The sequence below is a fragment of the Elephas maximus genome, chromosome 1 (assembly GCF_024166365.1).
Source record: "Elephas maximus indicus isolate mEleMax1 chromosome 1, mEleMax1 primary haplotype, whole genome shotgun sequence".
Taxonomy (NCBI): domain Eukaryota; kingdom Metazoa; phylum Chordata; class Mammalia; order Proboscidea; family Elephantidae; genus Elephas; species Elephas maximus.
The window spans coordinates 82,580,342-82,587,106 of record NC_064819.1 but is presented as its reverse complement, the minus strand read 5'-3'; the positions used below and the strand labels follow the sequence as shown (position 1 = coordinate 82,587,106).

At 42.1% G+C, this 6,765-nt stretch overlaps 1 non-coding gene across 1 annotated transcript; it reads right to left on the bottom strand.

Moving 5' to 3' along the window:
* Positions 1 to 5,612: 5,612 nt before the first annotated feature.
* TRNAF-GAA (transfer RNA phenylalanine (anticodon GAA)) lies at positions 5,613 to 5,685 on the bottom strand. The gene has a single exon. It is a non-coding gene; the product is annotated as a tRNA-Phe (tRNA).
* Between the last annotated feature and the right edge of the window lie 1,080 nt (positions 5,686 to 6,765).

The window sequence follows — 6,765 nt, the reverse complement described above, 5'->3', positions numbered from 1 at the left end:
AAACCAGTCGATTAGAGATGATTCTGATGAATGGCGACCCCTTGTATGGCAGAGTAAAATTGTGCTCCATAGGGTTTTTGGTGGCTGTTTTTTTTCTTCCCAGTGCTTCTGGGTGGATTTCAACATCCAGCTCTTGGATTATCAGCCCAGTGAGTTAACCATTTATACCACGCAAGGACTCCTTTAGCTAAACACGAAGTAAAATTAATGTTATTTATTTGTAACTCTAATTTACATATGTGAATCAAGGTTAAGAAGGCTAGAGAAGCCAGAAGACAAGTAGTGTACGTGCCAGAGAGCTGTGGTCTAAAAACGGGCCTCAGGTGTGACTGAAAACAAAGAAGAGTATGCAAAATAAAGAAGAAACTCCGTTTGGTGACAGCTCATCTTTCAGAATCAGCCTCTCAGGAATGAATGAGGAAATCGCAGCAGCTGAAGACCATTTACAAAGTGAATTTTAATAAAAGTCCTCCATGTGCCTGGACAGGTTCTCAAACCTCAGTCTCGGATGAGCAGAGTCAAGGCTTTCTGCCTTAACCACATATTGGTTGTGACTGTCATTTCAGATATAAGTTTTTAAAATATTTCCTCCAAAAAATATTTTAGATTCTTTTGCAGCTGCTTTCTCCCCGGCGTGAGGTCCAAGACTTCTCAGTTCTAGTGTTAAAAAAAAAACAGATGGAAACCCCGGGTTCTTACTTGGCATGACTTTATTGGCCAGTAAATGAGAGACCGAGATGGGTGAACAAAAAGGCACCTTTATTTCATTGTCCAAGGAAATGGAGTCGGTCAGTGGTTACTGCTCCCAAGGCTGCTCACCAAGTTTCACAAAAACTCAAGTGTTTGTGAAAATACTCTAAAATTAAATACGAATAGGAACAAATGAATCCACCAAGGGTTTACAAGTAGGGAGTTCACACAAGTTTTGTCTGCAACATTCTTAATCATACTATGTAGGTGCAATGGGGTTTATATATAACCTCCAAGCAAAAAAAAAAAAGGGTTCAAATTCAAAGCTGAGGGGGACGCGGTGAAGCGCAGCAAAGGAAACAATTTTCCAATACAACCCTGTAGGGGGGACTCCAGGTAAAGAATACAGCACTGTGGGGGTTCTGTCTCACAAGCAAAACATTCATTTGCCTTCCCTTTGTCCCAGCTCTGCAGTTGGCCTCAGCCTATGCTGTGGAGAAGTTACACTGGGCTTATAGGGGAAAAAATTTACCAAGTGATTTGTTTTCAGGGGGGTTAGGATAAATAAGGGTATCCACTACAGGTGAATCTCAATACAGAGATTAAAATGGGCATGCACGGGACTAGGAAGTGTGCTGAACTACTGGGAAAACATTCTGGAGTGCACATGAGGAAAGAGAGAGGAGCATCACCTAATGCAGAGTAAAGAGTGGGAGTGGGGTGAAATAAAGGAAGAGAAGGAGAAAAAGGGGAGAAAGGAAGAGGACAAGGAAAAGAGAAACAGGGTTATCCCAGAAAAGGAGTCGGTTCGTTTTGCTCAAGACTACCTGGCCTTTGATAGTGATTCGCCGCTCTTTCCTTCTCGGGGTAGACAGGCTGAGCACTGTGGAGGGCTCACGTGAGTTTGAATTTTGTGTGTGTGTGTGATTCAGACTTGTTCAGCATTAGTTTTACCCTGGCAGCTGCAGGAATTTACCATTTCCATGCATGGATGTGGTGAGAGCGGTGTTGAGAGCAGAAGCAGGATGGGCCGGCAGCTTTGATATTAAGCACCGCTGAGACTGGGGAAGGTTACTAGGTCTTGCCTGAAATGCAAATAATAACAATAAAAAAGAAAGTTCCCATTTGTTTGCTCCTTGTATTCCTAACTCTTAATGAAGCCTCTTGAAACTCAACTTTTTTCTAAAGAAATTCTCTCTGGCCCCTTTACTTTTCACATCCTGCTTTTAGCTCAAAAGAAGTTTAAAGAGGGGAACTGTGGCCACAGAAAGCCAGAGACTCTTGTACAACTGCTCATGATTACATACTCAGCCACCTTTTCCTCAGTCCTAGTATAGGCACAGAGGCAATGAAGGTTACCAAACCAAAACCAAACCTCATGCCATGGAGTCAATTCCGACTCAGAAACCCTGGTGGCTGCTGGTTAAGAGCTACAGCTGCTAACCAAAGGATCAGCAGTTTGAATCCGCCAGGCATTCCTTGGAAACTCGTGGGGCAGTTCTACTCTGTCCTATACAGCCACTATAAGTATGAGTCAGTGAAGGTTAGTCCCTGGCAAATCAAGTAGGTGACCTCAAAATTGGCTTAGGGATTACCTGTGACAGACTGGTAGAAAGCAGATAGTCACAGCTTTTGAAAGAAGAGTAAAGGGGATAATGCACTATAAAAGAACTTTAGGAGTCATGGCTTCTCATCTCCCCTACCATAACCAATCCCACCTTCCTATGGAGAAACTAGCCCTTTCCTTGCTTCAAGAGGGTCCCCTAAAAGATTTTCTCCTAGTTTAGTTCAAAACACAAAAAGCCTTTTAGTTCATATTTTATAGATTGCATGATTGAATCTACATTGATTCATCAAGATTGTTATTTTTATTCTCAGGATCAATAATTGAAAATATTAATAGGGAAATGTAGATTCATTTCACAAGGATTTGGCAACTGCCCTGAAACAATATAGACCTTACCCGAGGTCTATGGGTTAATGTCTCTGTGCTCTCCTCTTTTGACCCACGAGTGTTTAGGATTTGCGCTCTATTTCTTCTTTGGCAGCCTCTTCAAGAGTTCATAACAGATGGACAAAGACTTTGCTATGATCTTTGACAGCTTCCGCCTGCTCAATCTCCATGTCTCGATATCCATGTCTGTGAATGAGAGAGTGACCAGACTTGGCAGTGAGTCTTTCCCTCCTCAGCCCAAACCTGGGTTAAACATCTACTTCTCAGTGTTTTAGAACATGCCAGAAAGGACATGAGACAAAGAAATGGCTCTCTTCTTTTGCAGGAATTAATTCTCCTTTCCCTGACATTCTATGAGAATCCTGTGTTCTCCGTCCCAGAGAAGGAACATTGATTTTTCCCAAGCACAGAGCAGGTTTTTCTTCTTTCAGATTCTCGAGCCTCTTTGCATTCAGCTTTCCCGCAAACCCTTTCAAGGGACCACTAAGTCTTTGAGTGGTGCAGACAGTGGCCCTTATATCAGTGATTGTTGAGAGTCCTTGAAGATAATGTATGGATAGTGGAAATGACAACAAATAAATTTAAGTGAGCGTCATTGTCTCAACTAGTTAGTTAATAAAGAAACACCAAAGCCAAAACAAGTCAACTTAAGAAAGAATTAAGTTTCTGAAAGAAAGATTTTTTGCCTGTATTGTGAGAAAAGAAAAGTGGAGATACTGGGGTTTGAACCCAGGGCTTGTTCCATGTTAAGCACACATTCTACCACAGAACTGTAACTCCAGCAAGGCCCTGCTGCAGAGGAGTCTTCAGGACTATTTTCAGAGTCTTTTAGGACTAAGTCAAGATAAATTCACTTTATGTTCAATTCAACTGTTTCCAAACTCCCGACGCTGTGCTCTCTCGGACACGAATAAACCTAGAGAAGGATACCTTAGTGCTAAGAAGAAAGATATTGCGCCTGGTTGATGGTCTTCCACCAGATTGCCCGGAGCCTGCTTCCATTCCATCACCTGGGTGAATTACAGGATAAACATTCTCTTGGACTTGTCTGAATATAACTTTCTGTATTCTTTTGACTCTTGGAAACATACTAATGTTTTAGGGAGGCAAATAAGTACATAAAACTAACTCAAGTGTTTCTGAGAATACTCTAAAATTAAATACAAATAGGAACAAATAAATCTAACGTATTTCAAAAGCATAACATATCCACATGGGAGAAAAAAGAGAGAACAGATTCAAGTAAAAGTTTTCCTTAGGGCTTTGTCCTCATTGTAAACAAGAATGGTAAGTAAATGTTAAACTCTATGTAGTAGTTTTTTTTTAATTTAAATAATGCTATGGGTGTAGCAATTCTGATATTATTTCGTGTAAATTTTAGGCTTGAGAAAATGAGTACACATAATTGAGGTTGCTGGAAACCAGGGCTCTCACTGTGGGAGACAGAAGGAAAACATGAAATTGGAATGGGGGAAGGTAAAACATTCCCTGTTGATGCTGGATGGGTATTCCTCCATTGCCATCAAATAGATCCAACTCATGGATGGAGGCCCCATGTGTTACAGAGTAGAACTGCTCCGTAAGGTTTCTTTGGCTGTAATCTGTAAGGTGTGCCCTGTGGTTAGGGGCTGGACTGCTAACCAAAAGGTTGGCAGTTGAACTCACTAGCGGCTATGCGGGAGAAAGAAGGGGGTCAGTCGGCTCCGGAAAAGATTACAGCTGTGAGTCGTAATCTACTCCACCACAGTGGTTTTGGGGTTTTGGTTTAATTTTTGCGGATGGCCAGGGGCACAATTGCACTTGAATGCTAACCCTGGGGGCTTAGTGGTTAAGATCAGTAGTTCGAATCCACCAGGCTCTATTGGAAACTCGATGGGTCAATTCTACTTTTCTATGGGCTCACTGGTAGCGTAGTGGTTAAGTGCTACGGCTGCTCACCAAAGGGTCCGCAGTTCGAACCCGCCAGAAAGGATCCGCAGTTCGAACCCGCCAGGCGCTCCTTGGAAACTCTATGGGGCAGTTCTACTCTGCCCTGTAGGGTCGCTATGAGTTGGAATCGACTCGACGGCACTGGGTTTGGCTTGGTTTTTATGGGGTCACTATGAGTCGGAATCGACTCGACGGTAACCGGCTTGAGTCTGGGCTAACCTAAAGATTGGTGGTTTTACCGGAAGAAAAGTCTCGGCCTTCTGCTTCATTTAAGATTACGTGGAGTCAACATGAGTCAGAATCGCCTGGATAGCAACCAACAACAATTTCTAAGGAAGCAGATTTCCAGACCTTTTCGTCCACGGTGCCACTGGGTAAGTTCCAATCGCCATCCTTTCAGTTACCGTTAGATAACCCGGCGCAGAGTGCGCCACCCGGAGACCTTCCTCATACAGTGTAGTGATTCTTTTTCTACAGGATTTTTAAACATTTCTTGTGATTAAAAACATTCTTTTCCCCTTAGCATCCTCATATCATACACATAATACGTAATATCAGGACAGAAATGAAAATCTTAAGCGTAACAGCATGTAGCATATTGCATTCCTTGCTGCATCAGTTCCTAGGTTTCCTCATTGAATTTCAGTTCCTTATTTTTGAAATTTTAAATAAAATATGCAAAATGTCGGTTAGCGCTTTATGGAAGACCTCAAAACCAAACCCAATCAAACCCATTGCCGTCCAGTAGATTCCGACTCATAGCGACCCTGTAGGATAGGGTAGAAATGCCCTATAAGTTTCCAAGGGCTGTAAATCTTTACCGAAGCTGAACGCCATGTCTTCCTCTTCCTGAGCGACCACCTACGTTTTGTTAGTAGCCCAACGTTAACGACTGCACCAGGAAGGCTTGTAGACTGACATAGTTATCTTTTTTTCTATAGTTCTGCGTCGGATACTTGTGCTGTACAGTTCTATTAGACTCCAAAGCCTTGGAATGCAATGTTTTTAAAGAATGCTGTTATGCAAAACCTAAGTGTGTTGCTGAAACCCGGGACCGAACCAGAGACCTTTAGATCTTCAGTCTAACGCTCTCCCAACTGAGCTATTTCAGCTATTTCGAAAGTTCTATTTTAATCGTTGGTATAAAACATGATCATGGCTACTGTGTTTTACTCTTAATTTGTTCTACATTATTACAAGATGACAAAGGGGAGGAATACGTAAAACGGGGCGATGCTTTTCTGCTTGGTAACCTCTGGCTCTTTCACGCTCCAACCACTGACCAGAAAACTAAGGGAATTTCAAACGAAATGATCAAGCCTATTCTTTTTCTCTTTTTTCAGTCCTTTTTCTGTATTAGTTTTCCACGACACTGGAAAAGTGAACAGAGCATTAGCGAGCCAGTTAACGGCGTGGCGGGCTTCTGGCTTCGAAATGAGAAAAACCTGAGCCAGCCAACTCTGATTCTCTATTTCCTTCCTTTTCTTTGTCTTCCTTGTGCTGGCACGGGCGCCCTGGGTGGTAAGGAGAAACACGGAGTAGAAACGGGGAAACATCTCAAGGCAATCCATCGGGTAATGTGTTTAATAAGTATGAGTACGCAAAACATACTTGAAAAAGGAGAAAAGTGCAGAGCTGTTGGGAATTGTAAAAAGCAGATGAGTGTGCACGGTTTCAAGCCGTCTCAAGGAAAGGATACTCTCCTCTTAAGCCACAACTCTCTCACGACAGAAACTTCATGAAAATCCTCCTTGAAATATTAGCCTTATTTCTATGGGGTTTCGGTAAATTCGATAGCGGATCAGAGAGAAAATCCAATGTTTCAAATTTCACTTTTTTTAAACCTCTAAACTACACCAGGAAATAAGTAAAGAAATTGCAGACCAAAAACACCTTCTCTTCCTAGGACATTCCACCCCATTATCCCACTCCAAGGTTCCTGCCCTAGTAAATTGCCCTGCCCATTTTTTTCTGCAACCACCAGGAAAAATGTAATGGAACTTTCTCTTGTTTTGTCCGCTTCTCGACCTATCCATTTTTTCATTTTTTTCTCATCTTACAAAGTTTTTCAAGCCACCTTCTCCTTAAGAATAGGGAATTAACCACAGTCTAGAAGATTTCAATACTTATATTTGACAAAGGACCCTTATCTAGACTATTTGAAGAACTCCTATGAAACACTAAGAAAAAAA